Genomic DNA, 12,088 nt, shown 5'->3' with positions numbered 1-12,088 from the left:
ATTTGTCCCTCATGCTCTGTGTTGTATCCTTTCTTGTTTCAGTTTCGTTTCTTTCAGTGTACATATCGCCATCGTCATTCAATATGATTTCCTATATAAGTGGCTTGACTGTGACGAATAAATGAGAGTGTTTCTGCATACTGCGCTTGCGTGGTCCCGTGTCATGCGTCTGGTCTGAACCAGACACCACATATTGGCGACGAGGATGAACCGCCTACGGTGCAAGGCGACACGGAGCCCTTGCAGCCACGATCTCATCGGCGGCCAGGAGTAGCGCAAGAACGCCGGAGGTGCGCAAGAACGCCGGAGGAGCGCAAGAACGCCGGAGGAGCGCAAGAACGCCGGAGGAGCGCAAGAACGCCGGAGGAGCGCAAGAACGCCGGAGGAGCGCAAGAACGCCGGAGGAGCGCAAGAACGCCGGAGGAGCGCAAGAACGCCGGAGGAGCGCAAGAACGCCGGAGGAGCGCAAGAACGCCGGAGGAGCGCAAGAACGCCGGAGGAGCGCAAGAACGCCGGAGGAGCGCAAGAACGCCGGAGGAGCGCAAGAACGCCGGAGGAGCGCAAGAACGCCGGAGGAGCGCAAGAACGCAGATAAGTGAAATTTGCTCACACCACATATTGCGAGGATCAGTATCGGAGCCATGTCACTCGGGTGTTTCCCAGCACCGCCCCCTTTCTTGCCTGCACCCGGTGACCCGGCTGTGCCTTGGCAGCAGTTGAAACGCGTATTCCTGAATTTCCTGGAGGCCATTGGCGGCGATGAACTGAAGCCGAAGCGTTGCAAGGCAAATTCTTCTAAACTCGCTCGGGGTTGAAGGCCAGCGAATATTCTACAGCATCCTTGCACAAGGAGCAGACGTGACTGTGGACGCCAAGGCCGGGGACAAGAAGGAAGAGGTGGACCAGTTCAAGGACGCGCTTGCTGCACTGGATACGCATTTCGCTAGCGCTACGAATGATTTGGTGGAGCGGCGTCGGTTTCGCCAAAGACAACTGCCTGGTGAGACATTTCAAGCATTTACAAACAGTCTTCGGGACCTTGCGTCTACTTGCAATTTTGGAAGTGCTACCGATAGCATGATTCGAGACCAATTACTGGAAGGCACTTCGTCACGAACAACACGTGAACGCATGCTTTATGAAGGGTCTTCGCTTACATTGCAGCGTGCTGTTGACATCGGGAAGCAAATTGAGCAAACACAACAAGAGCTCGGGGAATTCGCGCATAGCACTGTGAACAAGATTCAAGATGTGCGAAAAAGGTCAGACGCTGAGCAAGCAAGTTGCTACAGGTGCGGCTCGTCATCGCATATGGCTAACTCGACTGCATGTCCGGCGAGGAACAAGCGTTGCCACTCTTGTGGAAAAATTGGTCACTTTTCAAGCATGTGCAAATCGAAGAAAAAGAAATATGCCGTTCGAAAGCCCGAGAAGGCCAACGCCGTCACGGTACTTCAAATCGGTGACCGTAATGCGTCGGCGAAGGATATTCGAGCCAACATTTCTATCGGGAAGATAAGATTGTCGTTGATTGTTGACACAGGCGCTACGGTTTCTTTGCTCAGTGAAGAGCACTACCACAAATATCTAGCCGACACGTACTCATTACGACCGCCGACTGCCAATTTGTGCAACTATTCCGGAGAACAAATCAAGGTAAGCGGTTGCTTTCTTGCTGACGTATCTTACAAGGGAAACAGAGCCAGGCCAGTGTGCTTTTTCATGTCACAACCAAGGGCACTTCGCTGCTGGGGCTTGATGCCGTTCGGAGCCTGGGAATCACTATCAACGGCTCAACCTTGAATTGCTGCCAGGTGACATGCCCTGATTCACTGCCTTCAGAATTTACGCACCAGTTTGCGCACTTGTTCACGGAACAGTTAGGGCATGTGAAAGGCTTTGTTCACCATGTTAACTGTCGTTCATCTGTGAAACCAGTCGTTGCGAAACTCCGACGCCTGCCGCTCACGCTACGGCAACAGGTATCGGTAGAGATACAACGCCTGCTGGCCGAAGATATAATTGAACCTGTCGACGCATCGGAGTGGATTTCACCGATCGTCGTCGTGAGGAAGAAGGACGGTTCAATTAGGTTGTGTGTGGACCTACGTGAAGTGAACAAGGCAGTAATTGCCGATGCTTTTCCTCTTTCGCATACAGAGGAATTACTTCATGAACTAGCTGGAGGAACGTGCTTCTCAAAGCTCGACTTAGCGTCGGCATACCACCAGCTAGAACTGACTCCGGAAAGTCGGGGACTAACCACCTTTATCACACACGAAGGATTGTTTCGTTTTAAGAGAGTGTGTTTTGGCCTTGCATCTGCCCCTTCAGCCTTTCAGAGAATGATGCAGCATATTTTGAAAGATTGTAAAGGCGTACTTTGTTACATTGATGATGTGATTGTGTGGGGCAAGACACGTGAGGAGCACCACAAGAATCTACACCAGGTGCTAAAACGCATTGGTGATTCAGGTTTGAAGCTCAACCAGAAATGCACATTTGCTGTTTCAGAACTATCCTTTTTAGGGCATACGGTGAGCTCAAAAGGGCTCACACCATTGCAGTCTAAGGTTGACGCTATTGTCAAAGTGCCTGCTCCTCACGATGTTGCCACTTTGAGGTCATTTTTGGGTCTCGCTGGTTACTATGCTCGATTTGTGCCGCGATTTGCTGATCTCGTCGAGCCGCTTAGAAGGCTCCTGCGGTCTGGTCAACAGTTCACGTGGGATGATGCGGCTGAGCGTAGCTTCCAGCTTGTTAAGACAGCTTTGTCTTCAAGCCCAGTCATACAAATGTTTAACCCAGACCTTGATGTAATTGTTACGACAGATGCTTCTGATAAGGGTCTGGGAGCCGTTCTTCAGCAACGCGATGGTGACAGCGTACGCACGGTGGCCTTCGCATCACGTGCCCTGACTCCTGCTGAGCGGAAGTACTCCGCTGGGGAACGGGAGGCCCTTGCTTGTCTCTTCGCGTGCGAGCGCTGGCACGTCTACTTGTGGGGTAGAAAATTTTTGTTACGTACGGACCACCAGGCACTGGTGACGTTACTTTCAGCTGCCGGTACAGGACGCCGACCTTTGCGTATATCCAGATGGTCAGCTCGACTTTTGTACTATAACTTCGACGTAGAGTACCAAAAGGGATCGCAAAATGTCGTGGCCGATGCGCTTTCACGCCTACCTCTTGACTGTGATTCGCAGCAGACGATGCAGGAAGAAATTGTGTGCGTTGTATCAGAGTGCCTAACAAAGGAACGGCTGCAGGTGGCCACTGCTGCAGACAGCACACTGCAACAGGTTGTTGTGCACATGGTACATGGTTGGGCGCCTAGAAAAGCTTTGCCAGCAGAAGTAATGCCGTACTTTAACGTGCGGGAAGAGCTTTCTTTCGTTGATGGCCTTTTGATGCGCGGTGAGCAGGTAGTTGTTCCGAGTGAATTAACCTCGCTCCTGGTTGGTTTTGCGCACGAAGGTCACCCAGGAATTGTGAGGACGAAGCAGAGACTACGTGATCTTTACTGGTGGCCGCGTTTGAATAAACAGGTAGAAGAAGCAATTCATTTTTGTCATATCTGCCAGGCCGCGGACAAGTCCGCTAAACCGTCGTTTGCACCGCTGCAGCCGGTGACGTTTACGGCGCTACCATGGCAGAAGCTAGCAATGGATATAATGGGACCGATTGACTGGGCCCCTTCAAACTGTAGGTACATGATATCGCTGATCGATTATCATTCCAAGTGGCCTGAGGTTGCCTTTTCATCTACAGTAACGTCACAGAGTGTGGTCGATTTTTTGCAGACTGTGTTCAGCCGAGAAGGCTATCCGGAAGAAATTGTCACAGATAATGGGCCTCAGTTTAGATCGCAAATATTTGAAACATTCTTGAGAGAGAGGGGTATTGCGCATCGTTGTTCTTCTCTGTACTATCCACAGGGAAACGGCGCGATTGAACGTTTTAATCGCGTGCTGAAAGATTTCATGCAGGTTGCCCGATTGGAACAACGGCCCCTCCAGGCTGCTGTGGTTGACTATCTCGGCATATATAGGTCCACGCCGCATGCGACAACGGGTGTGTCGCCAGCTAAGTTGCTCCACGGGCGTCAGCCAAGGACAAGACTCAATACAGTGGGTTTGCCGACAAGAGAGGGTGTCCATGCCGGTTCGAATGTTCCTGCTAGGGTTAAGGCGAAGCAGATGTATGCAAAACAGTATACGGACAGGAGGCGAGGTGCGAAAAGACCAGCCTTTAGAGTAGGGGACTTCGTTCGTGTACGCAAGCCAGCAGGCGGTGGGAAAGCGTCGGTAAATTACATGGGACCTTTCAAGATTGTCGGCAGAAAAGGCAAAAGTAGCTTTTTGATGAGCGACGGTCGTTGCTGGAACGCGTCTAAACTAGTTCGGGTTCCCTGCAATCAATCGCAGACAATAGAACAATGGGCATGGGAATTGCCTCATCACTACTCGGGTACCGCTGGGCCTGAAATCCGCGCAGGCGCTGAACAGGGTGAATTGTTGCGATTGCCGGAAACAAGTGCTGAAGTTAATGAAGAAGTGGTTGCTCCTTTAGAGGATTCGGTGGAGCAACCTTTGCGTCGAAGCACTAGGGTACGCCGACCTGTAGAAAGATTTGGGTTTTCTTTACCTGAACAATAAGTGTTTAGTTCGTGTTATTTTGGTTGTTGTAAATTACTATGTTGCATTTTCAAGCGGGAGGCGATGTTGTATCCTTTCTTGTTTCAGTTTCGTTTCTTTCAGTGTACATATCGCCATCGTCATTCAATATGATTTCCTATATAAGTGGCTTGACTGTGACGAATAAATGAGTGTTTCTGCATACTGCGCTTGCGTGGTCCCGTGTCATGCGTCTGGTCTGAACCAGACACCACACTCTGTCTCGTGAAACGGCAGATGATGCCAGGCACTTTGTCACGCTTTGCCGGCAATCGATGAATTGCCGTGATGTCGTGTTCTGATAGCTGGGGCAATTCACTTTCACTGGCGAGAGCGTTAAGTTTTGACAAAAGATTTTCGCCTTCCGTTTGTGGTACACCATGAATTTCTAAGTTCAGTTTCCGGTTGCGCCATTCGAGATCATCAAGTTGGACACTGAGCGATTCAAGCTGCTCTTTGTTCATTTCCGTTTTTGCGAGCCTAGTCTGGATTGCTTTAATATCTCGCTCATTTTGTTCTGTGCGCGTCATCACGTCTGTCATCTGTTCGGACATAAACTGCACCGATTGCTCAATTCCATCGACAGTTTCTTTCAGTGGCAACAAAACATCAAGTTTTCGGTTAATATCCTGAAGTACGACCAACATATCTTCTACGGTCAACGGTGCTTTTTCTTTCTCATCCTGGTTAACATGTGACGTTTGTACCCTACATTTCGGGCATTTCCATTTCTGGTAGGTTGATTTCTTAGGTTTTATTGTTGCATCCGACACTCCTGCGCAGCTTCCTACATGGTACGAAAGCTTACATGTCATGCAAGATATACTCTCTTTGGGATCCAAGATTTCTTGTTCACACTCAACACACTCCATACTGACAGAAACAAGGTTCGCTCCTTTGGCAGCAGCAGTGGCAGCAACACAATAACACTCCCCCCAAAAAAGCCACTAACCTGTAACAGTATGCAGGAGCATTTAGGCAAACGCTCTTCCGAACACTGCTGCTGCCAAAGTGCCGTCTTGGATGCGATGCCGCAGCTTTATAGCAGATGCGTCGATGCAAGCGCCACGCCAGGTGATGCCAGACGGTGACGTCCTTCCTTGATAACTCTTAGTTGATAACCGGGGTCGAAATGCAGCCTCAGAAAATGTGCGCTTCTCGGCTTATTGTGGTGTCGTCCTAGGATCCAGGGTTATCTGTAACAGTATGCAGGAGCATTTAGGCAAACGCTCTTTCGAACACTGCTGCTGCCAAAGTCTTACTGCCTTACTGACGTGCTCAGTGCTGCGTCACTGAGCACGTGACGCTTGACTGATTTGACATTGAGTTCGGCTCTTTTGTTTTGTATTTTTTATGTTAACACAGAAAAAAATAAACTTCTCTTTCCAAGCCCCAGCTATTTTTTTTTTGCCCGTTCTCTCAGATTATGAATGCAGTTCACCACGATCCCGCGAGAGAAAAGTATATAACAGTTGTTTCTTACCGGTTCTAACCGCCGAATGCGAAACGTGCTGGGTACCTAAAAACCTTCAGATTTAATTGAGGACAATAGAGCTAGCTAGCGGAAGAGAGCAGAAAGGTACCGGGAGATGGCAGAGTGGGTCAGAAAACGAACCGGGGTGAATGATATTCTAGCCAGAGTGAAGAAGAAGAAGTGGGCTTAGTCAGGACATGTAATGCCTCGCCGAGGGTATGTGCCACTAAGCCTGAGGCATCATCATCATCACATGTAATGCGACGGCGAGACAACGCGTCGTCATCAGGCAACAACCTGGATAGCAAGAGAAGGGAGGCGTAGCAGGCGACGGCAGAAAGTTGCGAGGGCGAGTGAAATAAAGAAGTTTGCGGGCCTAAGGTGGCACCAGCTGGCAAAGGACAGGGTTAATTGGACAGGCATGGAAGAGGCGTTTGTCCTGCAGTTAACGTAGTCAGGTTGATAATGGTGATTTGTTTGTTTGCTTATCTGTTTTTCAGAAGACTACCTTGTGTCAGGCTACCAACCGTACCTCCGGGTTTTGGGCCACCCGCCAGGAGTGTAGAGAGCGGGTGTTTCAGCGAACACTTAAAAAAGTTTCAAAAATAGGCTTTTTGGGGTAAAAATACGGCTTTTGCTGGACAGTATTATCAGTGTTGGCGGATACCAGAAAACCGGTGAATACTCTAATGTAGTTGAAGTCGAGGGTTGGACGGAAACCCGTCTGGTCGGGGCTGTACATGGAGAAGAAGGCAGAACACCGACCAAAATAAAAATGAACACTTTAAACGACGTTTCGGCTCCCACACGGGAGCCTTGTTCACAAAAAACAAGGCTCCCGTGTGGGAGCCGAAACGTCGTTTAAAGTGTTCACTTTTACTCTAATGTAGTAAGCTGGTTAATCAGTTATTAATAATGAACTTCTTAACTAGTAAAATTAGGCGTCTAGGCGCTACTGTAGCCGCTCGTTTTGTAGACGGTCGTTGGTAATAGCCCTATCAGAGTTTAGAATTTCGAAACCACGATTACCCTTGGCGCTGTGGTTCGAGAAAATTTGCCTTTTTTACCTACTCTGGAGGGGTTCCTTTGCATGCATGGTTTCGAAAGCGCATGTATTTTCGCTCTGTGCAGCGAAATTGGCGTTCTTTCTCATTCAAAAACACCGTTGGAGTGCTGACAAAATCGTCCGTTCTGTGAGCAATTTCGGAAGCTTCCGCTATCTCCCTCACCACTTAGTTCACGTATTTGAGAACTGTCGTGGTTCTTCCGAAGAAGTGCGCCATTGTTTTTAGAAATCTAACTTGCAGTGCATCGGGAATGTGGCGATTTAACTCTGGGCCTCTTGGGTTCGTGAGTGGTAGTTTTTTAGCCTCAGTTTTGCTTGCATGTTCGTGTGAGAGTGGGTCCTGGTGCAATGCGATGCAGGTGCTAGATAAAGCCTGTCATCTTCCCTTGTTTCATTCGTTGCTGCGCATGCGCGCGGTAGGGGATATGTATACGCTGCGCGCAGCAAGAAAGTTGTTTTGAAGTCTGCGCTTTGTGGTGTTTCCGTACTTGTCCGTGTTTCCCTTTGCGCCGTGTAGTTATAAGCATGATTTTCCAACACGCCCAGCAAGTGCTGTTAAACTGGTAATACTATGCCACAAAAGGTGTATCTTTACCCCAAAAAGCCTTTTTAAAGAAAATTCTAAGTCGTTCCTGAAACACCTGGTATGTATTGTAAAAAAATGATGCAGATTTGTGCGAAAGACGAAGATGAACCAGTGCCTGAGCGGCATTGCCATCGCTGCGTGCTTCTGGGCTTGACCTGGGTTCTTTCCTTTCTTCCTTCTTTACGACTTTTATCTTCCTGCTACAGTAGATGCCACTCTCCCTCACCAACTCGGCGTCTCCGAAATACACTCCTCTTCCTCAACTCGCGCAAGATGCCGGTCACTGCCGCCAGATCTCCCGCTGAACCATGACTGACACCCAGCATCGCAAGAAATTCTTCTCTACAAGCCCCTTTGTGTGACTTTGGACGCTATCAAGCACCCTTGGACTGTCCTATACGCAGTGAACGCCATGGCGGGTGGCAGCTCAGTTAATGCTAGTGAGCGGTGCTCGGGAATAGGTACCGAAGTCTCGCAATTTCCACCGTTGGCTCACCTGCCATCGCAGGACTCGGCACCATCGCTGAACCAGTGCACCAGTGCAATCATTCCAGCGTCGTGTCCTCTGAACATACGCTTATTCTGCCCGGCCTTTCTCTGTGTCTCAGGAACTTGCGCCTATGTCTTTTTCATAAAAGGTACTTCTTTAATCCATTCCTGAAAGAAAAGCTTTTCACCGCACCCAGCTACATCTCATCTCGCATCGATCACCAACACAAGGTTGCAGGGCCAGCTTGCCGTACTAATTCGCACCATTCTTTCTTTTGGCCAAGAACAGCTACTGAATGGCACCACCTTCTGGCCTACACAGTCTCCATTTGTGATGTCATTCAATTTAAGATCGCGTTTGAAAGTGCCTTAAATTTTTTTGTTGTTGTTGTTCTGCAACTAATGTTACAAACTCCCCACTCCTTTCACAAGTGCCTACGGGCCTTGAAAGAATGCGTAAAAAATAAACTGGTGAGTTCAGCCGTCGCCTGGAAACTGACAGGAGCGATCTCGAGATCCCTTTAGCGGTCGTGTAGTATTGGCTACAAAGACTTAGCGATTGGCATAATGGAGCCACCTGTCGCACCATCGGCAATAAGGCGATTGAAATAGAGAAGAAAATCCGCCGCTCTCTCCCAATACTTGCAAATGACATGACAGGAATATCAGCCTGCCTACAAACAAATAGCTTAAGCAAGGACTTCCTGATATTTAGGCGGCTGCATTTTTCCAGAGCTCCTCCCCGATGCCCACCAGATTAGGCATCGCCATATTGTGATCAATGCGAGATACATAAAAAAATTATTCCCGTTATGCTATTGAAACGACTTGAATATTCACCACACACTGCAAAGACGGCCACGCAAGTCTGGAATATTCCGTCAATTCGCAATCATACACGATGCTGAAACAGCTCAAGCAGCTAGTCATTAACGGCACAGTTGAAGAAGAGCGGGAACGGTCAGGCCAAGCACTTCACCCGCATTGTCCGGCGGCCAGAGGCACGCGCGATGCGGTACGCTGACGTGAAGAACACGCCTCACGTAATTATTCGCCATCGGCCACCAGCGTGGAATACGAAGCAATTTAGGGCTCGCAGCTATCGCTCACTGCTGTTTCATGAAAAGTGAGCGTTCGTGCTCTAAAGGGAGAGGATCTGTAACCTTATATGACCACTTTATCCGCCGGATTGAGTATTAGTTGTGCTAATCGCTAGCTATTTCTGGTAACCTGATTTTCTCGTGGATTTTGATTACAGTTCCCGGAGTTTTACGATGGCAGTGCCCTTTGCACACGGCTTGGGAATATCTGTGGTTTATCTCATCAGATCAGGGCTGTTGGTCCTTCCGAGCTTGTTCGAAGTTACCTCGTGTACAGAACTGAAGGCGTAATGTTTGCTACAGCTTGGGCGTCTCCCAGGACAGCCATCGGCTGATCCTAGTTCATATAGGGCCACATACAGTCCTTTCCTATCAACGTAATGGTGCCTGTCACTGCAATAATAGTTCAAACGCTTTAACGGAACATCAAAAGACACTGGCCAAGCCATCGTCTGGGACGTGGCTCGTGTGACTGCCAAGGAAAAATCTATATCAGTACGCTTGCTCACGGAATTGTTCTGCATTCACATGATACAACATACGATCAACCAACACGACACAATTTTCCAGGGATACACATATTATCTTCCAGAAAAATTGTCGCAACTTAAGGCAGTGGCCCATTTGCTCATCTTAGTTTGATCAAGGTAGCGGTGCTGAAATGTCCATTCCTTTTTTCTTTGAAACGGTTGTAATGAAATCATCCTGCCGTGACTTGACGACGTCCCGTACATCGTATGCGCCTCCATAGCACTAGCCCTCGCACTTATGATGCAGCCAGTGGCGACGTGGAACGAAAAGAGTTTTAAAGGATATCTCGCTTGACAGGCCCTACCTATGAGGCCTACAGACGCTCTTATAGTGCCTACGGCATCAAGACTGCCAAAATGAGCCTAGAAGAGAAGGGAAAATAGGGGATCGTTATGACATACTTGAAGCAAGCCAACAGTTACCGATAACCAGGAGGTATGAGGATCTTTAATGTTTTGATTTTGTGGTTTTTATGAAAGGAAAATTAATAGTGCAGTTATTTTATCGCCAAAAATATACTTGTCCGAAATGCACAAGACAAAACACAACATGCTACCGGTGATTTGCTAAACCACGACCTTCAAATTTCCCTTTCCTATCTTATCAACTAAGGGGTATTTATGTTGCGCGTACCCTAACCCTGAAAGGATTCGTACAGAGGGAGGAGAGAGCGAGGAATTTCCTTAGCGGCTTATTCGAGTAACTTTCGCTTAAGCTACATAAGTCATGTTTTATTCGGGCGAAAACTGCGACACATAAAAGAACACAAGCACAGCACGAGCGCAAACTATAAACTGATTTATTCAGGGGCCGAGACCCTAAATATAGAGAACAGCCGCGCATGTGCGCAAGGTACATTCACGACAAGCCCTGATACACGTGTACACTCATCGAAACCTAAAAGACAGAGCTCAAAAATGCCAGCGCCTTGTTGTACAAGCCAAGTGGCGCACCACTTACAAAATTGCTATCGTTCCTTATCGAAACGCTTCCAAATTTTCGCGTCCACTGACACTACTGCCCCTGCCAGGAATCTTTGTCTCATGAAAACATGGTAGATATTTGCAATCTCTGCAATGTTGAGAAATTTGTCCTGCTACCCTTATCTCCTCATGAACGCCCACACTCACCTGTACGATAATTTACGCACCGCCCTGTCTTGCATAGGTGTCTTTCACATGTCAGTGGCATTTTCTAGAGAAAGCAACATTGGCCACGAACCTGCGATTTCCCTACGGTGGTGCTCCGAGGAGCCACAGAGACCGACCTTGAGCCGTTGCCTAGCAACAGTCGCAGCTGGCGGAAGTCGCGCGCTCGCCGCGCCATCTGGCATGAGTTCGCACCGCGCGCCAATTTTTGTAAACCACTCCTGTCGCACATTCTACAAAGTGCTTCAGGTGCCTTTTTCCAGAGCCACTTTTCCTGTCCTTATGCTTTGCCATGCGTGAGCACAGCTCTCCTAGCCTCTTTGGCGCTGAGAATTTCATCGGTACTTAGCACCTTTGAGGGGAATAACGCGCTACACACGGACAAAAACAGCCGTTGAAACGACGGACGCAGGATAAGCGCGCTTGTCCTTTATCCGTCATGTCAGTTGCTGTTTTTTCCGTTATAGCGCGTTATTCCCCTCAAATGTACAACCAACTAGCCCACATTGTTGCCTTGCTTACTTCGTAGCTTCTTTCCACTTTCTTCAGTTTGTGCGCGATAATGTGTAGGCAAGGCATCACAGCAGCTTGCGTATCATTGTTTGTAGGCGTTTTGCGCGCTTTTTTTTTTTCAACTTCTGGAGAAGAGATTCGCATACCGCTGTCCCGCTCGCACAGGGGTAACCTGCAGCGGCCAATCTTTAAATTTGGTTTCCAAGGCTGTCACTCATTCTATGCTTGCGCGACCTCCTGATCGCTTACTCTAGACGAAGGGCAGCAGTGCCTCTCTTGACAGTTTTCGAGTGAGCTGAATCGAATGGAAGTAAATCCTTCGCTACCCTGCGATGGAGCATTAAACATAGGTGAAAATCGGACAGGACCAGTTAGCTGCATGTCCAAATACTGTAAAGTGTTCGTGATAGGGGCTTCGTGCGTGAAGTTCAAGCCCTCAGCTAGTCTTCTGAATTGATCTAAAATATCAGCCTTCAAGTCCTCAGACTGCAAATCATTCTTCCTT

General features: G+C 48.6%; 1 pseudogene; it reads left to right on the top strand.

The window, feature by feature from the left end:
- The first annotated feature begins 460 nt into the window (after positions 1-460).
- On the top strand, positions 461-4,706 carry LOC149326437 (uncharacterized; annotated as a pseudogene).
- Positions 4,707-12,088: the final 7,382 nt, after the last annotated feature.

Source organism: Amblyomma mixtum, chromosome 10 (assembly GCF_055824585.1).
Source record: "Amblyomma mixtum isolate Tamu chromosome 10, ASM5582458v1, whole genome shotgun sequence".
In the NCBI taxonomy this organism is placed as follows: Eukaryota; Metazoa; Arthropoda; class Arachnida; order Ixodida; family Ixodidae; genus Amblyomma; species Amblyomma mixtum.
The sequence above is the reverse complement of the archived record's forward strand: the minus strand, read 5'-3'. Positions and strand labels throughout refer to the sequence as shown.